Genomic DNA, 21,312 nt, shown 5'->3' on the forward strand with positions numbered 1-21,312 from the left:
TCTTCTCTCACCAGTGGCTCCCAAAGCCACGTGAGCTGGGTTTTCTGACAACATTTTATTGCATTTGCAGACCCTACACACTTTAAACACGCTTTTAGTATCTCACTGGGTCTCTAACAACCCCAGGAGTGGGCAGAGCAATAGTTATTTCACAGTTGACAAAGCAGCTTCACAAAAACATTGGAAGCTCAATAACTTCCCTATCGCGATGCACCCCCAGGAGCTGTTCACTTAATGTCACAGCAGGTTCTGTAGGGAGAAAACCAACAAGGTCTTCCCTGTGGGACATGGGCTTAAATCCAAAGATAACCTACACCATTTTGTAAGCCTCCCAACATTTCCCATCCAAGTACTAACCAGGCCAGACCCTGCTTAGCTTCTGAGATCAGAAGAGATTGGGTGTGTTCAGGGTGGTATGTGAAAGATTCTCCCCAGCACCTGAAAGCTTAGGGGGATGAATAACTCCTCCCTTCTCAGGCCCAGTCCCAAGGCTCAAGGCCACTTGCGCTAGCTAGCAGCATGTGTCAGCAAGATAGCAGAAGCAGGAAGAGAGCTGGCCAGAGGACAGGTACCCCTGAAGATCGAGAGAGAGGTCAACTGGGTACCACATAGCCATTACGTCGGACTGGGACACTTCCTGTTTACAGGAGACTATAAAACCCCTGCCCCATCCTCACTTGGGGCTGATGCCATTTTAGGCCTCAGCCCGTCTCCACCCAGGCGCTCATTAAAACAGTGTGTTGCTCTACACTGCCTTGTGCTGTTTGTTGGCGCGCTCTCGGGGTTTGAACCAATGCAAGAGCCTTACAGTATGGCCATAGACATTTCCCAACATTTCATAGACCCTGGTTGGAGTAAAACATTCCATGGGGGTTCAGGCCGTAAAAAAAATATTGCCTAACTACCTAACTATAGGAAAACCTCTATCAAATCCTCCTGGACGAAGGGCCCAAGGAACATCTTCAACATCCTGCTGGGCAGCAAGCCATACTGCCTATTCTCCCCGCTTCCAGACCTATAACTGACAGAGCAGGAGCACTGCCATCTTGAACAAACACCACCATTCTAAGTTCCCCCTTAATTAAAAGCTGCCTATATCCAGCCACAAAACATCAGCCTAATGGCTAATGTCAGCATAACCAGAAACATTCCAACCCTGAGATAAACCCCTCTCTGACCAGAAATATGCCAACCCCAAGACAGCCTCCCCTCCAACCAGAGACATTCCAACCCCGCAATAAACTTTCCCTCACACAGAAACATTCGGAACCTACGATAAGCCCCCTTCCAAAACCTTTAAATATTCTTAGTCTATAACAGAAGTTAGTCTGAGCTAACTTGTCCAGAAGCCCCTCTCAAGTTTGTTTTCTAAAATAAACCTGTCCTTGTTGACTGCCCAACCACCCTTTGTGTTGCTTTCCTCTTTCTTACAGTAACTGTCCCAGTCTGTAAGCAGGACTCGTGATCTGAGACTAAGCTGGTCCCCACTCCACAGGTTTCTGCTGGCAATAAACCTGTGTTGCTGTTAAGCTGCCAACTCTTTCTTCAACCCTCACCTTTCCTTTAAAACCTAACAAGGATGAATGAGGCATGATCATCAAGACAGAGGTCAAACCCAAAGAGCAAATTCCATGAGAAGTTTCCCTATTGACAAGGGTTACTAAGGATGGGGTCTTCTCTGGACCCCCGGTCTTAGACTTAGTCCACCACAACCAGAAGCTCTTGAAATACGATTGCAGTGCTTCCAGCATAGCCAAAGACATAGATTTCTCTTAAAATCAGTGCCTAGCTCTCCCCAGGCTGGGCCCTCACTGTTAGTCCAAGCTGTATTATTTTGTAAATCTTACCAACATTTCATAGACCCTGATCAGAGTGAAACATTCTGCAGGGGTTTGGGCTGTAACATCCTCCCCAACTGTCTGACTTCTTTATCACATCTCGTTGCGACAAAGGTTTAAGAAATATTTTTATTAACATCCTCTTGGGCGGTAAGTTGTACCATTCCAGATCCCTCATCCAGGCCTATAATGATTCCAGGCTGTAAGTGCTAGTGGGGCTTTGGCATTAAGTTAGTCCCCACCTCTCTAGGATGTGTTAATAAACCTGTGTTGTAGAGTCGTCAACTCTGTCTTTAACTTTAACCCTCGTCTTTTTTCAAAAACCTAACACTCATGTGTCCTCTCCCTCACCTTCTCCTAGCATTCCTTGTCACTGTCCCTCTTTCCCTTCCTTGACCCGAAGGGAAATCTCTCCCGAAGGTAAAAGTCTCCCAGGGGTTAAAAGGGAGCTTGAGGCACCAGAAAGAGCTGCAGTCACAGCCACCTGTGAAAGCCGTCTCTGAGGTCCCTTCCTGTCCAAGAGCTGGGCTCCTGACTCAGACCAAGACAGCTTTTGTTTCTTTTCCTTTCTAGCCCCCGACTCCCCCACCCACCTTTCTGCTTTCTCATATGGGCTCATTATGGTTTACAGGGCTAAGTAACGTTGCCTCTTCTGCCCGCCATTTCTCCCATCTCCCTTCTTTCCCCTCCACCTTTTCTGAGTCCACCCCTTTTCCCTTCTCCTTCCTTCCCTTTGGGACGCTGCACAGTTCCTTCTAGACTCTCTCTGAAGGCACGAAAGTATTTCCTTCCCTCCCTCAGACCCGAGCTTTCGGCCCTTGATTCAAAACAATCTGAGGTCCCTAGGCCCTTCCCTTTCCGCCTCTGCACTCTCCATGGGGTCCGGGGTAGTTTTCCCGCCCCTTCCCTGCAGCTCCCGAGGCACTCGGACACAACGGAACCATCCAGCGCCCTCAGAAGCCCTGGGCACACTGGCAGACGGTCACCGCCTCCTAACGGAGCAGCGCGCGCCCGTTGCCCGCTGCCGGTTGCCGGTAACCGGTAGCCCCGTGGGGCGGGGCTGGCGAGGAAAGTGAGTCCGTACTTCCCCAGCATGCTCCACGCTGGCCGGGGCTCCAAGGGGCCAGGGAGGGCGGGACTGGCGTGGTCAAACCAACCTATCAGCCTCCAGCATGCTCCTTGGGGGGGCGGGGTTCCCGGGGGCGGGGCTCGGTTTGTGTGCCCTTCCGGCGTTTCACCCGTCCATTCTCTGAGATGCTCCCACGCAGATGTATGGGCCTAATTCGCTAATTTCCACTCTATATCCTGTTCCATCCTCTTGTAATGTGCGTTTGGAGAGTTGCCAATTATTTGCTCTTATAATGATTGTAATAGCGTATTAAATAACTTGAACATAATTTGATTGTAATAACATTAAATATAGCATCTTAAACATACAATTTGAGCGTGCCAACCTGATGGGTGTGGAATGTAATATTCATCATAACTTTGATTTTCATTTCCCTACTTTGAGTAAGTTTGAACTTTTTTTTCTTATTTTTTTTTGAGACAGAGTCTCGCTCTGTCGCCCAGGCTGTCGTGCAGTGGCTCAATCTCGGCTCACTGCAAGCTCTGCCTGTCAGGTTCACGCTATTCTCCTGCCTCAGCCTCCCGAGTAGCTGGGACTACAGGCGCCCGCCACCACACCCAGCTAATTTTTTTGTACTTTCAGTAGAGAAGGGGTTTCACCCTGTTAGCAGAATGGTCTCGATCTCCTGACCTTGTGATCCGCCCACCTTGGCCTCCCAAAGTGCTGGGATTACAGGTGTAAGCCACCACACCCGGCTGGACTTCTTTTTATGTAATTATTGGCTACTCTGTTTTCATATTCTGAGGATGCCTGTTTATATTTTTTGCCCATTTTTCTATTGGGTTGTGGTTTTTATTGACTGGTAGTTCTTTATAATTTTATGGATACCAGTTCAGTGCATTAATTGCAAATATTTGCTCCTACTCTCTGGCTTGCTTCTTTTCCACCCCTAATTCCTAGGGTGTGTTTTTGAATCTCAAATTTAAAATTGTAACACAGGCGACTATCAATCTTTTCCTCTATGATTTGAGCATTTTGTGTTTTGCTTAGAAACTCAGCCCTTGTCCCAAGGTCATAGAGATATTCTCTTGTATTTTCTACTGATTCACCCCCCATATTTAGGTCTTTGGTCCATCTGTATTAATTTTTATGTGTGATATGAGATAGGGATCCTACTTTATCTGTATTGTGTTAACCAAAAAATAACTGAGACAGGTGTCTCAAGCAATAAAGGTTAATTTAGCCAAAGCTTGAGGTTATGCCCGGGAAAAATGCAAGTCTCAGTTCCTAATATTAACCCCTTGCATTTAGTAGAAATGACCTTCAAGGTTCTCTGTAGCAGAGATGTGGTTGAAGAAGGAAATGAAGACATGGGGTTTGTAGATGGCCGTAGCTTCATGGAAAGAGACGGAAGAAGGGCAGGATATGTGGTTCTCTCCCTATGGAAAACCACAGAGGCCAAAAGCCTCCCTGCCCAAACTTCAACCCCAAAGACTGAGATAATAGCCTTAACCAGAGCCCTGGCACTAAGAAAGGACAAGGCTTTGACTGTTTGTACAGACTTGAGATATGTGTTCGCTGTGATCCATGCCCATGGTGCAATCGGGTAAGAAAGGGGACTTCTAAATGCCAATAACAAATAAATCAAATATGCAATATAAATATTAGCACTACTGCACAGTGGAAATGACTAGACAGATCGCGGTGGTCATCTAACGGGGGACTTTGAAATAATGAAGGGAAGCAACCTGGCACGCACAGGGAGGGAAAGTCCCTGCTTCATTCAGAACCTCTTTATGAATATAAACCAATAAACCAAGACACTCCCCTGGGGAATTACAGGAAGCCATGCGAGAGGGAGATCATCAGAGTTCCCTCTCAGAGGGATGGGCCCTAAATAAGAGAAGCAGGATTTGGGTGCCCAGAAATCTGAGTTGGGCTATTATAAAGCCTGTTCATGATCTCTCAAACTATGGCAAGGAGGCTATGCACACCTAGCTCCTCAGGATAATAAGGACCCTAAAAAGCAAAGAAAATGATAGGTAAAGTGGCTGACCAATGTGTCTATTGTCAGAGAAACAATGCTTAAACCAGACCTCCCATATCTCCCTTGGCCAAGGTGGTACAATTCAGGGGAGCCATGTGAGGGGAGGGACTAGCAAATTGACTCCACTGTTACGCCTATGTCTTGTAGAGGATTTAAATATCTCTTGGTGCTTTCTTGATGCCTTTACTGGTTGGATAGAGGCTTTTCCATGCTGGACTGAAAAGCAGAAGCCATGAAGGCTTTACTAAAGGAATTTATCCCTCGATTCAGTCTCCCTGAGTCAGTCCAGAGTGCTAATGGACCTGCATTCACTTCTAACATAGTGGTAAAAACTACCCAGGCCTTGGTCATACAGTGGAAGTGGCACGTAGCCTGGAGACCAGACTCCTTGGGAAAGGTCTGAAAGGTCTCATAGAACTCTCTCTTTTTTTTTTTTTTTTTTTTTTTTTTTGAGACGGAGTCTCGCTCTGTCACCCAGGCTGGAGTGCAGTGGCTGGTGGCCAGATCTCAGCTCACTGCAAGTTCCGCCTCCTGGGTTTACACCATTCTCCTGTCTCAACCTCCCGAGTAGCTGGGACTACAGGCACTCGCCACCACGCCTGGCTAATTTTTTTGTATTTTTAGTAGAGACGGGTTTTCACCATGGTGGCCAGGATGGTCTCGATCTCCTGACCTCATGATCCACCCGTCTCGGCCTCCCAAAGTGCTGGGATTACAGGCTTGAGCCACCGTGCCCGGCCCTCATAGAACTCTCAAAGGTATCCCAGCCAAGTTATGCCAGGAGGCCCAAGATAATTGGTTAAAGCTGTTACCCATAGCCTTGGCCCAAGTATGGGTAGCTCTCAGAGGAAGAATGGGTCTTAGCTCCTTTGAAATGTTATATGGGGCTGGGCGCTGTGGCTCATGCCTGTAATCCCAGCACTTTGGCAGGCTGAGGCAGGTGGATCACTTGAGGTCAGGAGTTCAAGACCAGCCTGGCCAACATGGTAAAACCCCATCTCTACTAAAAATACAAAAAAATTAGCTGGGTGTGACGGTATGTGCCTGTAATCCCAGCTACTCAGCAGGTTAAGGCATGATAATTGCTTGAACCTGGGAGGCAGGGGTTGCAGTGAGTCGAGATCATGCCACTGCACTCCAGCCTGGGCGACAGAGCAAGCCTCCATCAAAAAAAAAAAAAAAAAAAAAAATAGAAAGAAAGAAATATTATATGGGGTTGGGTGTAGTGACTCACACCTGTATTCCCAGAACTTTGGGAGGCGTACCCGTGAAGAGGATCACTTAAGCCCAGGAGTTCGAGACCAGCCTGGGCAAGAGAACAAGACTCGGTCTCAAAAAAAAAAGAAAAAAAAAAAGGAAGCATTATATGGGGCCGGGCGTGGTGACTCACACCCGTATTCCCAGAACTTTGAGAGGCCCACCCGTGAAGAGGATCACTTAAGCCCAGGAGTTCGAGACCAGCCTGAGCAACATAGTGAAACTTCATCCCTATTTAAAAAATAATAATAATAACCAGGCATGGTGGTGCGCACTTGTAATCTCACCTACTTGAGAAACTGAAGGAGGAACACTGCTTGAACCCAGGGAGGTCAAGTTTGCAGTGAGCTATGATGACACCACTGCACTCCAGCCTGGACGACAGACCCGGTCTCAAACAAAAAGAAATGTCATACGTAAGGCCTTATCCAGGCATGGCCAGCCCCTTCTCTCGCCCAGATGGGGAGATAGAAAGGGTGATGAAGCATTTCATATTATTCATCTGGAGTCATTGGTTACTGTTGTCAACCACCTCTGCAACCCCAGCCTCCTGGTCCCCTCTAGGGTAAAACTTCATCTGTACAACCCAGGAGACTGGGTATGCCTCAGGACCCGGAAGGCTGAGTACCCCCAGGACCAGCTCAGCCTGGTATGGATGGGGCCCTACCTAACACTTCTAACCACTCATTCTTCTCTTAAACTCCATGAAGTAACCCCTTGGATCCATCACTCAAGAGTGAAGAGGCTGGGCATGGTGGCTCACACAGAGTGGGGAGGATCACTTGAGGCCAGGGGTTCAAGACCAGCCTGGGCAACATGGTGAGACCTTGTCTCTGCAAAAAATAAAAGAATGAGCCAGGCACGGCTGATTGGTGGTGCACGGAGGCTGAGGCGGGAAGATCCCATGAGCTCAGGCGTTCAAGGCTGCAGTGAGCTGTGAGTGAACCCCTGAACTCCAGCCTGAGTGATATAGCGAGACTCTGTCTCTAAAAAAACGAGTGAAGAAAACCCAGAAGCCCCCAGAAGATGCCTCCCCAGCATACATTTGTGAACCCATCTCAGACCTCAAATTGATTTTTAGAAGAAAAGGCTCAGACAAGTCAAGCGTGCCCCTTACGCTTCTCTTGCCATAGTAGGCATCTTCCTTATCCCTGCAGGAACCCTCATGGTGTTGCCCTTTTACACTGTGGAGATGCTTAGGTGGTGGCAAATCCCTTCATAAAACATCTTAAAATGGCCCCTCTCCTTCCCTTATGCTTTTTGGCCCTTTTGGTTGCCATGGCCAGTGGTCTCTGGGAGGCCAATGTAATAGTCAAGGTCTCCCGTATCACAGCTGGTGGGAACAATCTGTTCGAATGTTGGATGTGCCATAGGCATCCCCACACTTCGATGGGATGACCTGTTGCTTATCCTTTGAGAGGCGTTGTTAACATCACAGGGTTGGCCAGGCGCGGTGGCTCATGCCTGTAATCTTAGCACTTTGGGAGGCCGAGGTGGGCGGATCACAAGGTCAGGAGATCGAGACTATCCTGGCTAAGACGGTGAAACCCCGTCTCTACTAAAAATACAAAAAAATTAGCCGGGCGTGGTGGCGGGCGCCTGTAGTCCCAGCTACTTGGGAGGCTGAGGCAGGAGAATGGCATGAACCTGGGAGGCGGAGCTTGTGGTGAGCAGAGATTGCACCACTGCGCTCCAGCCTGGGCAACAGAGCAAGACTCCATCTCAAAAACAAAAAACAAAAAACAAAAAAACAAAAAAAACAAAACATCACAGGGTTGTGTGGACCTCACTTGCTAGGGCAATGTCACTAGGAGAATAGGCCAAGTTTATTTACATTGTTCAGGAAAAGGAGAAAAGAGGCAAACATACTACAAAAGAGTATTTACAGTGTCTCACCCTTGTTTAGGCAATGTAATATGCCTAGGACAGTATACTGTGGGCTTTCTGGGGCCCCTCGGGGTAGCAGCCCATAATGCAACCAGCCATCATAAGAAACCAAAAAAAAAAGGCAGGGGGCGCTATTGGACAAACCGTGGAAGCTGCCAGACTTGCTGTGGGGTGGCCGCCCTTTCTTGCAGGGGGGTTGCCTGTTATGAGGTCACTCTAAGAAATTTAATCTGAATACCCAAGGCTCTGGCAGCTTAAACTGGAGAGGTTCTCCAAAATATGCATATTTCTCTAAATTCACTAGCCAATGTAGTGTTGAAAAAGCAATTGGTCTTAGACTATTTACTAGCAGAACAGGAGGGTTGTGTGTGGCACCAATACCTCCTGGTGCACTTGGGTAAATACCTCCAGAGGAAATAGAGGCTAATGTAAAAGAAATATTCAACACTTTGGGAGGCCAAGGTGGGTGGATCACTTGAGGTCAGGAGTTCAAGACCAGCCTGGCCGACATAGTGAAACCCGGTCTCTACTAAAAACACAAAAAATTAGCTGGGCGTGGTGGTGCACGCCTGTAGTCCCAGCTACTCAGGAGGCTGAGACAGGAGATCGATTGAACCCAAGAGACAGGGGTTGTGGTGAGCCAAGATTGTGCCACTACACTCTAGCCTGGGTGACAGAGTAAGACTCTGTCTCAAAAAAAAAAAAAAAAGAGGCCAGAAATCGTAGCTCACACCTGTAATCCCAGCACTTTGGGAGGCTGAGGCAGGCAGATCATGAGGTCAGGAGATCGAGACCATCCTGGCTAACACAGTGAAACCTGGCTCTACTAAAAATACAAAAAATTAGCCAGGCGAGGTGGTGGGCGCCTGTAGTCCCAGCTATTCAGGAGGCTGAGGCAGGAGAATGACGTGAACCCAGGAGGCGGAGCTTGCAGTGAGCTGAGATCGCACCACTGCACTCCAGCCTGGGCGACAGAGCGAGACTCATCTCAAAAAAAAAAAAAAAAAGGAAATATTTAAACAAGCAGAACAGCTGCATTCCTTCAACCAGAAGGGTAGCTCAACCAACGAGCTACCCTTAGAATGCAGTGAAGTCTGCTATACCTCACTTCACCTCATTGGTACTGTGGCCTCTAGTGGCCTCTGTTCTGTTCCTTTTCAGTCCCTGTATATTTAAACTGATAGTAAACTTTGTGTCCTCATTTTGTATAACAGCAGCAATACCAGCTCCTTTGAGCAACTTCAGGTGACCCAAAAACTTATTTGAACTCAGGACCGTGAGAGTTTCACTCCTCTAACTTTAGTAGCCTCACTGCTCCCTGTCAGCATGAAGTAAATAGAGAAGAATGACCTTCATCCCTAACCCCTCAAGAATGAGGGGTGGGATGTTTCGGGGGGGTTTGTAACTGCATCCAACCCAATCTGGCTTAGCTTTTGTGTGTGTGCATGTGTGTGTGTGTGTGTGTGTGTGTGTATGTATGTGAAAGAGTCTTGCTCTGTCAACCAGGCTGGAGTACAATGGTATGATCACAGCTCACTGCAGCCTTGACCTTCTAGGCTGAAGTGATCCTCCCACCTTAACCTCCCAAGTAGCTGGGATTACATGTGTGTGTCAGCATGACGAGCTAATTTTTTAAAATTTTTTTTGTAGAAATAGGGTTTTGCCACATTGCCCAGGCTGGTCTTGAACTCCTGGGCTCAAGCAATCCTCCCACCTCAGCCTCCCAAAGTGCTGAGATTATAGGTGTGAGCCATGGTGCCCATCCTGGCTCAACTTTTATGTAACAAAGTTGTGAGTTGTTTTTCAGTTGCCGTGGTCCTCAGGTTGAATTTGAAGGTCATTTAACCTGACTATGTCCAGATGAACCAGGTATGCAGCTCACAACTAGTTGCTGTAAAACAGCTTACCCCTGCCTGGCGTGGTGGTTCACACCTATAATCTCAGCACTTTGGGAGGCCAAGGTGGGTGGATTACCTGAGGTCGGGAGTTTGAGACCAGCCTGACCAACATGGAGAAACCTTGTCTCTACTAAAAATACAAAATTAGCCAGGCATGGTGGCACATGCCTGTAATCCCAGCTACTAGGGAGGCTGAGGCAGGAGAATCGCTTGAATCTGAGAGGCGGAGATTGTGGTGAGTTGAGATCATGCCATTGCACTCCAGCCTGGGCAACAAGAGCGATACTCCATCTCAAAAACCAAAACCAAAACCAAAAAAAAAAAAACAGCCTACCCCCTTCCATCAGCTCTAATCAATAACTCACATCTGTTCCCTTGGTTACCTGCAACCATTGTTCCCCTAAAACTGCATGTCTCACACTCTTCACCACTGTACCTCATGCCCACCTTCCCTTCCATATTTAGAACAATATTTACAAATAGCCAATCAGGTCAGCTCAGATTGTGTAGTCTGACCCCAGCCCATGGGGGAGTGACATAGAGGTAAGGACTATGTGTCAGAGATAAAAAAAACCCTTGCTCTCCTTTGTTTGATGTGCTCTTACGATCTTGATTGATGTGACTGGCACACTTCTGCAGAAGTAAATTGCCTTGCTGAGAAAACTTTTGTCTGAGTGCTGGTTTCACTTTGTGGCACCAAGCATTTATTCCTAGAGCATTTTTGTATCCAACATTTCTGGGGGTTCCTCTGGGATCCCCTTTCTCCTTTGGGAAGGGGTCTTTGGTCACCCCACCCAGGGGAGATGTCTCCCACTGCCCCGTTGTGGTGGCCTCAGGGATGGAAGGTCGAGACCCACCCGTTTGGACGAATAAACCCGGACTCCCAGCAATGTGGGGAGGAAAGGCTTGCAATACTGTGGTGACCAGGTAAACTCTGTGCATAGACCAAGGTAGGAAATGTCACAGGGGTGACAAAGTACTTCCTTGGTGGTCGGGGGAGGTCAGGGCATTCTGGAGGTTGAAAGTGTGAACAAGCACTACTGCTGTGTGGAGTGAGTGAGTCTAATCTGCGGTTCTGTGGTCACCTCATATGGCTTAGGGTGGCCCTCCAGGGGTCCCCTCAGGGGTTTATACTGACCTGCCTTAATGCTAAGAGGGACCTGAAATATTCCTGCAAGGGAAGTGGCCAGAGTGGACAAAGTGAAAGAAGGATGCAAGGAGCTTTCATCAGATGGGGTTAAAGGATAGGCAAGACATCTCTAATATGTGAGAATTGAGCCTTAGTAAAGCTTCCAGTGAAGGATAAGCAAGATACCCCCTAATATGAGGAGCTGAGCCATAGGGAACCCCCAAAATTGGCAAGAAATCCTTAATATGAAGGGTTGAGCCACAGCAAGCCTCTGCTAGGCAAGAAATTCCTAATACAAGGGATTGCGCACCTAGCCAAGACCCAATATGGGAAATATTACAAGCAAAAAGGATAAGAATCTTAACAAAGATATACCACCTGATAGTCCCTAGATCTCATGAGAAAAAAATAAGAATAGTAACAAAGATATACCACCTGATAGCCCCTTAGGTCTCATGCTAAAATGTTGGAAAGATAAGAACTAAACATAAGAAAAAGCGACAAATGATAAAATACTGCTGTTCTATTTGGACTCAAAGACCTATCCTTAATGCCTCAATCTTCTGGCCAAAGTTTGGGTTGACTGAGGATATACTATGTCAACTTTTAATTCAACATGCGAATAATAAAAGCCCAGTTTCTAAAGAAGAACTGGACTATGCTCTTTGTTGGAGCATAAGACCTCTTTGTTGGAGGCAAAGACCATCAGGGGCTTTTCCCTTATGCACCTGCCCCTACTGTAAAGACAGTGAAGAAAGGGGCTCAGGGGATCCTGGCAAAGAGAACAGCACACAGGATTCCCTAGACCATCCTCCACCTAATATCCCCAAACCTTCCCCTAGTCCCCCACCTAGTATCCCCTACCCTTCCCCTCAGGCCCTGCATAAGTCCCCTTCCCTGAAAGGACACCAAGCTCCTGATTCGCCAGATGGCTTTTGCTGGGCTAGCAACATCAAAGATCCGCCACAACATGTTGTTGGCATTATCCGGCTCATAGTGCCCCCGCCATGAGAGGCAAAGCCCATGCTCCTGCCCCCCGGCTGGCCCAGAGTCCCGGCACCGTATCGACAGTGGCTCTGTGGGACACGCGGGCCAGGCCACAGCCTATGCCCCAAGCAGACACCTGCCTTACTTTTGCCAGGGCCAAGTAGTACAGGGCTTCAGCCATAGCTCCAAGCAACTAGGCATCCCTGCAGCTAAGTTTCCTAAGCAAGTAATAGATAATCTTTCAGCTGATATATCCACTAGCATTTATTGTGGTCAGGCCAGTGTTAAAGGTAAAAATAGCCACTAGAAAAGAAATTTGATTCTCTAAAGTCACTTGTATTAAAATGTACCACCAGAAAAGTATTACATGTGTATAAGTATGAGGCTCTTCTGTTAAAAAGGATGATCTAACATTAGCTCCTGATAATTCACTTAACCTAGCAGGTTTCTTAACAAGAGATCCAAATCTAAAAAGAAAGCACACATGTTTAGATTTAACTAATTACCATACAAACATCTGGTCAAACTTAAGAGAAACCTGCTTCGAGAGTGATTAAGGGATAAAGGACACAACAGGTGTTCAGTAATGAATAGAGAAGTTCCTAGAGAAATAAAGTGAAAAAATTGTTTAATAATTAGTCCACCCAAATTTGTAAGCTGTTTGCACTTAGTCAAGCTTTAAAGTACCTGCAGGACCAGAAAAAGGAACCATCTATAGTGATCTATACTGATTCTAAATACGCCTTTACAGTAGCTCCTACATTTAGAAAATTTCAAACTGAATTAATAGTAAAGGTTAAAGCCTTGTTCATGAGGAGTTAATCACCCAAGTGTTAAATAACCGGTTACTGGAAAAGAAGAAATAGCTACTGTCCATGTCCCCAGGCACCAGAAAAGCCTGTCTTTCAAAATAACCTAGCAAATAAGATAAGTGGAACAGGCTGCCGTTTCTCCTATAGGCACTAAAGAGAACTCAGAGAAGTGTTATTCAAACCTTTTATGAAGGAAGTCCTATCCCACCTATATTGGGGGACTCATTAAAGACCCCAAGCTATGTATAGCACAAAGTTTAATTTATACCCTTAGCCAAGTTTGCCATAGATCAAATGTCTTCTATCCTCCTATTCCCCTAGTAAGAATGCAAACTACCTCTCAAAACAATCCACTGACAACATTCCTACATACTTGGCTTATCTTCCACTTTCTCTTCCTTCACAGCTTAAAATTTTCCAGTACAGGCGCTGCCCCTAGAGTTCCCAGTACATCAACACCAGCCTGAGGAGCCGGCCTAGTTCTTCTAACCACTGAAACTGCCATCCAAACAGCAAGGAAAGATGGAGCCGTCACACCTGAGTCAAGAAAGCACTGCCAACCCTGAAGTCGTGGGCCATTATCCAAGGGAAAAACCCCCTCAAACTAAGGTTAGGAAAAATTTAACTCTCTTTTATCTATACTATTACCCTTTCTTCTTTCCTCATTCTATTGCTGACCTTGTTATCAATGTAACTAAGCCAGACTCACCCCAAATCATTACCTTTGATGCTTGCCTTGTTATACTTGTTATACCTTGTGAGGAGGATGAACAATGGCAAAGGTATGTCTCTACTTTAGAAAAATACCTCTACCGCTTCAGAGAAGCCACTGACCCTGCACCTTGTTCATGGAGGGGGTACCAAGGCACCCAAAGTTAGGAGATATGTTTTCAATGGGCAAATGTCATCCTGACTACCAGTGAACACGGTGGGACCTCCCCAGAAGGCTATACTGACCTAAAATCTTACCTCCACCTTACCAAAGGAACCACCACCTCTGACTGTCAGCCTTACCATTGTAACCCAGTAATTATCCCTATTAACGCCCCTACCTCCACCAACCCTGCGCCCCCTTTAGAACGTTTTTATGGCTTAGGAACAGAGGTCAATGGATACAACCCTATAGGCTTCTTTAAAATAACACTTTATTGACCTCCCTTCTCCTTCTCCTTCTAAACCTTTTATCCTGCCCCAAAACAATGCCAAGGTAAATATTGTAGAAGTGAAGGCTCTAAGACAAACTCCAGCAGCTGCAACAGGGTATCAAGATGTAAATACCTGGTTGGAATGGATTCAATATTCCGCCCGCACATTGAACAAAAGCAATTGTTATGCTTCTGCACACAGCAGACCAGAGGCCCAGATTGTCCCCTTTCCACTAGGATGGTCCTTCAGTCGACCAGACAGCTCTTTTCCAGGATTCCACAGCCAGAGGCAACAAGTTGTGTTGCCTCTCTCTCTATCATATCCTGAAGTTTAACACCCTGTGGGTCAGCCCTCAAGGGCCATCCAGCTTCCGTCTCCCAACATCAATTTCACCTCGTGTCTCACATGACAGGGGGAGAATTTGGTGTTCCTTGGAAGCTTAACAGGATGTAGTGAGTTCAAGCCCTTCCAAGAGTTTACTCATCAGTCTGCCCTTAGTCATCTTCAAGCGGATGTACAGTAGTATTGTGGTGCAAGTAACTGGAGAAGCACTTGTGCTCTTGTCCAATTGGCTATCCCTTTCACCCTGGTATTTCATCAACCTGAGAAAGAAAAACTACAACACCAAAAAATAAGAGAAGCCCCTTATGGGTCCTTTGACTCTCAAGTTTACATGGATGTCATTAGGGTCCCCCAAGGAGTGCCTGACAGATTCAAAGCCCATGACCAAATAGCTGCCAGATTTGAATCCATATTTCCACAGGCAACTATTAATAAAATATAGCTTGGATAAATTACATCTATAATAATCAGCAGCGGTTTATTAATTACACGAGGGATGCTATCAAAGGAATAGCCGACCAATTAGGGCCTAATAGCCAAATGGCTTGGGAAAACAGAATAGCTCTAGACATGTTATTAGCTGAAAAAGGTGGAGTCTGTGTTATGATTAAGACCCAATGTTGTACCTTCATCCCAAACAACACTGCCCCCGATGGGAGCATAACAAAGCACTTACAAGGACTTACTGCTTTACCCAATGAATTAGCTAAAAATTCTGGAGTCAATGACCCTATTTCAGGATGACTAGGAAATTGGTTCAGTAAATGGAAAGGAATCATAGCCTCAATTCTTATGTCTCTTGCAATCGCAATAGGTGTACTCATTCTTGTTAGGTGTTGTGTCATACCATGCATCCGTGGGCTAATACAAAGGATTGTACAAACAGCACTTACTAAAGCCTCCCTTAGTTCTCCTCCACTTTATTCAAGTAAGCTTTTCCTTTTAGAAGATCAAATTGAACAGCAAAGCCAAGACGTGTTAAAAAAGTTTGAAGAGAAAGAATCGTAAGAAAATTAAAAGGGAGGACTTGTAAGATACAATGAATTTCTCTGAGTTTCTCTTCAAAGATTTAGTCTGCTAACTTCCTTGTCCTTTGTTCTCAAACTCAACTTTCGTGTTCTTTCTTGCCCCTGGTTACTGTAAAACAGCCTACCCCCTTCCCATCAGCTCTAATCAATAATTCACATCTGTTCCCTTGGTTACCTGCACCTGTTGTTCCCCCAAAACTGCATGTCTTACATGGTCCACCACTGTACCTCACATCCCCCTTCCCTTCCATATTTAGAAAAATATTTGCAAATAGCCAATCGGATCAGCTCAGATTGTGCAGTCCAACCCCAGCCCATTGGAGTGACACAGAGGTAAGGACTATGCATCAGAGATAAAAACCTCCTGCTCTCCTTTGTTCAGTGTGCTCTTGCAATCTTGATTGACTTGACTGGCACCCTTCTGCAGAAGTAAATTGCCTTGCTGAGAAAACTTTTGCCTGAGTGCTGGTTTCACTTTGTGGCACCAAGCATTTATTCCTAGAGCATTTTTATATTCAACAGGCTGGGTGCTGGGGCTCACACCTGTAATCCCAGCACTGTAGGAGGCCCAGGTGGGCAGATCACCTGAGGTCAGGAATTCGAGACCAGCCTGGCCAACATGGGGAAGCCTGTCTCTACTAAAAATACACAAATTAGCTGGGCGTGGTGGCACACCCCTGTAATCCCAGCTACTTGGGAGGCTGAGGCAGGAGAATCACTTGAACCTGGGAGGCAGAAGTTGCAGTGAGCTGGGATTGTGCCACTGCACTCCAGCCTGGGTGACAGAGTGAGACTCTGTCTCAGAAAAAAGACTTAAGGAAAAATCTGTTAGGAAACTGAATTGAAGGGAGGAAAAGCATTACCTCTTGCCTTTACCTCTTATAAAGTTTAGAATGCTGCCAATGGGAGGCATGGATTAATTTCTTTTCAATAGTGCTTGGTTGCCCTTTGCCTATTGGCATCTCTAATCCTTTCATTCCTGGATCGAGTGATCCCTGGATTGTGGGGACTTCTTAAGTGAACAGTGCAATGCTATGACAGCTACATAAAGGAACTAACTAGTAATCTTGGAGCATATAAATCAACAGGTAAAAAGGGCATAGCTTCTGCCAACTAACAAGTCTTGCCATCCTTTTTGACCAGGAGATTAGGTGTAAATCAAGGTTTTTAGAAGAAAGCATGCACTGTCACCAATGTTTCAGTCAACAATGGACCAAATATACAATGGTGTCCCCATAAGATTACAATGTCAGTGAGCCACCACACCTGTTATCCCAGCACTTTGGTAGGCAGAGATGGGTGGATCATTTGGGCCCAGGAGTTTGAGACCAGTCTGGGCAACATGGTGAAACCCTGTCTCTACAAAAAATACAAAATAAACCAGTCATGGTGATGCACACCTGTAGTCCCAGCTACTTGGAAGGCTGAGGTGAGAGACTCACCTGAGCCCAGGAAAGTCGAGGCTGCAGTGAGCTGTGATGGAGCTATTGCACTCCAACCAGGGCAACAGAGTGAGATCCTGTAAAAAAAAAAAAAAAAAAAAAACAAAAAAAAAAAAAACAAAAAAACTATAATACCATATTTTTACTGTAGTTTTTCTATGTTTAGACACAAAAACAATCATTGTGTGGGCTGAGTGGGCAGCCAATTGCGCAGTGTCGGGACTGATGGGTGAGCCAGTCTGGACCCCCATCCACTCACCTGCCACCTGTGGGCCACCTGAGGACTCTGACCCCGCTCCCACCACCTGGAGCCGCCTGATGGATCAGGATTGGCTAGCTTGGGGCCACCAGCGCCGGAGGTGAGGCTGCCAGGAAGGGGTTGGGGGCACGTGAGCATCCCTCTCTGCCCTCGCCTCCTCCACTTCTCCACCCCAGCCCACCATGACTCCCGGCAGTCTCCGGAGCCCGACGCGGACTTCTTGTGGTAGCCAGACGTTATCATCCTGTAATACAATGGAACCGTGTTCATCATTAATTTTTCCAAGCCTTTTATTATGCCGAACAAGCATTTTAAAAAATGGAAAATTATTTGAGACATAAACAGTTGTGCCATGTAATTTTTGTTACTGGTGATTGCGAATTCCAGCTCACAGACTGGTGCTCTCCTCTGGCTCAGACTATTTTGCTGCCATGTTTACTAATGATGTCACAGAAGCAAGACAAGAGGACATAAAAATGGAAGGTATAGAACCAAATTCATCATGGTCCTTGATCCAGTATGCTTATACAAGCCACCTTGAATTAAAAGAAGATAATACTGAGTGCCTGCTATCTACAACTTGCCTTCTTCGGCTTTTGCAGGTTCTAAAAGCATGTTGTAAGTTTTGTTTGTTTGTTTGTTTTGAGACAGAGTCTCGCTCTGCCACCCAGGCTGGAATGCAGTGGTGCAGATCTCAGCTCACTGCAACCTCCGCCTCCCAGGTTCAAGCAATTCTCCTGCCTCAGCCTCGCGAGTAGCTGGGATTATAGGCACCTGCCACCACGACCAGGTAATTTTTTGTATTTTTAGTAGAGACGGGGTTTCACCATGTTAGCCAGGCTGGTCTCATGGACCACTAGCTTTCTACCCCCACGTCCTCATGCCCTCACCTGTTTACCCTCACGTCCTCACCACCTGCTTCTTTGTTTGATCACCAATCAATAGTGTGGGCTCCCAGAGGTCCGGGCCTTTGCAGCCTCCAATCTAGCGCTGGCCCCCTGGACCCATTTTATGCACTTCTAACTTGTCTTTTCTTATTCCTTTGACCACACCGGACTTTGTAGCCCCCATGGCCTGGTGTTGGGCCTGATCACCCCAACATGTACACTGTGTGTACAGATGTCAAAAAGGAGAGGTGGCATAGGAGTAACCACCTGGAGCGGACTGCTGTATGCTATAGGGGAACACGATGCTCTTGCATCCAACTTGACTTCCAGACTCTCTGACCGTGTGGAGACATCTGATCCCAAAACAGATATGTGGACTACAGTAGAATCAGTAAGCATCAGCAGAGATGCCGTGGGGGTCTGTTTACTTGGTGATAAGTTATATGCCATTGGGAGGTATGATGGACAAGCATACCTGAATACGGTGGAGGCTTATGGTCCCCAGACCAATGAGTGGACCCAGGTTGCTCCACTGTGCCTAGGAAGAGCTGAAGCTTGTGTTGCGACTGTAAAATTATAATTTAGTGCTCTGTTTTCTACATGAAGACACTCTTCCTTTATTAATTTAGTACAGTTATTCTACTATCAATGGATACATTTTTAGTAAACATGCATTGCCACAATCCTGGGCACAAAGTGCCTGATCTCAAAGCGAAGATGGTAAAATCAGGGAGGAAGGAGTGGATGGACCAGGATTAATTGCTTTCATTTCTTAGTAAATGAAAACTGCAGCTGGTGGATTGTGAACATACATTCCTGACATAATATATTACAACAAATGCACTGCTCTGGCACATAGCCCAGTGCTAGCAGGGGATTCATTTGTTCAGTCAAACACATCTTACTCACATCCAGATTTATTTTCTTACAGTGCAAACACACCAGATGGAACTTCTAAAATGTTGCTTTCTGTAAGTTTATCATATATGAGTTGTAGTAATGTGTTTGTTTGCTTGTTTGTTTAACCATAACCACTATTTGAATGATATACAAAAGATAATATTATTTAGTGTTTTCAGAAACATTGGCATTGTGTGTGTGTTGGTTGTGGATTTTGTTTCTAAAATTGGCTTAGTCCAATAAATAAAGAAAAGCATTAAAGACTTAAAGTGATGATAACCAAATACAAACTTGATAAGATCTTTGAAGTCGATTTAAATATTCATTCCATCTAGACTCACCAAAAACTATACGTCAAGAAGTTGAAACATGATGTTTCACATTAAATTTAAGATGTGCAGCCAGGCGTAGTGACTCACACCTGTAATCCCAGCACTTTGAGAGGCCGAGGTGGGTGGATCATGATGAGGTCAGGAGTTGGAGACCAGCCTGGCCAACGTGGTGAAACCCTGTCTCTACTAAAAATACAAAAATTTGCCGGGCATGGTGGCGCACACCTGTAATCCTAGCTATTCAGGAGGCTGAGGCGGGAGAATTGCTTGAACCCGGGAGGCGGAGGTTGCCGTGAGCTGAGATCGTGCCACTGCACTCCAGCCTGAGTGACAGAGCGAGACTCCGTCTCAGGAAAAAATAAAAATAAAAAATAAATAAATTTAAGATATGCAAATGTATGTAGAGAAAATAAATGTTATATACCCTATAATGTTATTTCACCTAATTAGTACTTAACTATATGGATTTCTTTTATATTATAAAAGATGTTTAGATTTTGTCTTTTGATATTGACAAAATTGTTTGGATATTCTTATGTTCTCAAGTCAGCATCTGCCTCCCCTGCCTTATTTCTTTTGTTTTGCCACAGTTAACCCATTGTGCTTCTTTGCAATCAGTTTGGGGAGGGGGGAGAAGGGGCTTTGGGGAGGGGGAGAAGGGGCTTACTGAATGTCTATAAGTTTAAAGTGTTTGTTACCCAAAGTTTGGTACATTTGTAAACTCTAATTACATATGTGAATGTTAATACTCTCAGTGAATTGTTAGTTTGCAAAAATGCACTGGGCAGTAACATTTTGTGATAAATCCTACACTACAAGATATAAGTAAAAGAAAATACTTATCACTGTGTTACTCTGTGTACGGTATTCAGTACACTAACACGCTGTATGGGTTTGTAGCCGGGGAGCAGGTGGACCACACAATATAGCCTAGTTGTGTAGTAGGCTATATCATCTAGGTCTGTGTAAGTACATTCTGTGACGTCTACACGACAAAAGTACCTAATGATGCATTTCTCAGAATGCATCCCTGTCATGAAGCAATGCCTGGCTATACTGCTAACCACCTACACTGCCATCAAGTTAGGGAAAAGTCCTCCTGGATTCCTGTGAATCACACCAAGCTAGACCCAGATCAGCACTCTGAGGACAACTGGAAGACAGACCCTCCCTACAGGTGACCTTGAAGTAATCATTTCCCAGACTGGTTCCCAGGCCTCAGAAGCAGATGACATTTTAAAGTAGATAGTTTTTCTCAAGATCATGGATCAAGAAACTTCACTTCTACCTATTTTCTCACATTGGGGCTCCTTGTCCAAAAAACAAAAGCCAAAAGAACCTCTTCCTTTTAATGAAGCCTCTTTTTTCTCTGGCCATTTATTAAAAAGCTGACTGGAAATTGCTTATGTCAATCCTGTCCTCTGATTCTCCCTCTGATCCTCCACTCTGGGTTCTCTTTCAGATTGTGTCTTATTCTTAGGAACCCTTACTGTTTTCTCAACAGGTCAAAAACAGAACTGACACCCCTTTACACCAACTCTCCAAATCCTGTCCACTTTAATTAATCTGATTGCTGGTTATGTCAACATCTAGATCATGCAGAAGAACTTGAACCAATTTTCATTCCTGCCAACGCCAGGACTCAGTGGGCCAACTATGAAAACTGGGTATGTGACAAGGTGTGGCATCCACAACTGAGAATACAACATCGCTTTACTTCTTTTGATGGATTAATTGGACATGGACAGACCTCTGTGGAAGCTCAAGGTCTGTCCTGTGCTCAGGTAGTCATTAGAAGGAAATTTGCCAGGTACAGTGGCTCAAGCCTGTAATCTCAGCACTGTGGCAGGCGGAGGTGGGCGGATCGCTTAAGCTCAGGAGTTTGAGACCAGCCTGGGCAACATGGTGAAAACCTGTCTCTACACAAAATACACAAGAAATTAGTAGGGTGTGGTGGTGGGTGACTGTGGTCCCAGCTACTCAAGAGGCTGAGGTGGAAGAATCGCTTCAGCCTGGGAGGTGAAGAACGCAGTGGGCTGTCATCATACCACT

At 45.8% G+C, this 21,312-nt stretch overlaps 1 long non-coding RNA gene across 4 annotated transcripts; it reads left to right on the forward strand.

Annotated features, from left to right (window-relative positions):
* Window positions 1–3,073: 3,073 nt before the first annotated feature.
* On the forward strand, window positions 3,074–19,595 carry LOC126929566 (uncharacterized). 4 transcript variants are annotated; one of them, XR_007717214.1, is made up of 5 exons: window positions 3,074–3,163; window positions 13,331–13,533; window positions 15,698–15,773; window positions 17,049–17,931; window positions 18,206–19,595. It is a non-coding gene; the product is annotated as an uncharacterized LOC126929566 (long non-coding RNA). The 4 variants fall into 4 exon arrangements; XR_007717215.1 differs by lacking the exon at window positions 3,074–3,163 and adding an exon at window positions 10,854–10,923; XR_007717212.1 differs by lacking the exon at window positions 3,074–3,163 and having other exon boundaries at window positions 11,759–13,533.
* Window positions 19,596–21,312: the final 1,717 nt, after the last annotated feature.

The sequence above is a fragment of the Macaca thibetana genome, chromosome 10 (genome assembly GCF_024542745.1).
Source record: "Macaca thibetana thibetana isolate TM-01 chromosome 10, ASM2454274v1, whole genome shotgun sequence".
Classification (NCBI taxonomy): Eukaryota; Metazoa; Chordata; class Mammalia; order Primates; family Cercopithecidae; genus Macaca; species Macaca thibetana.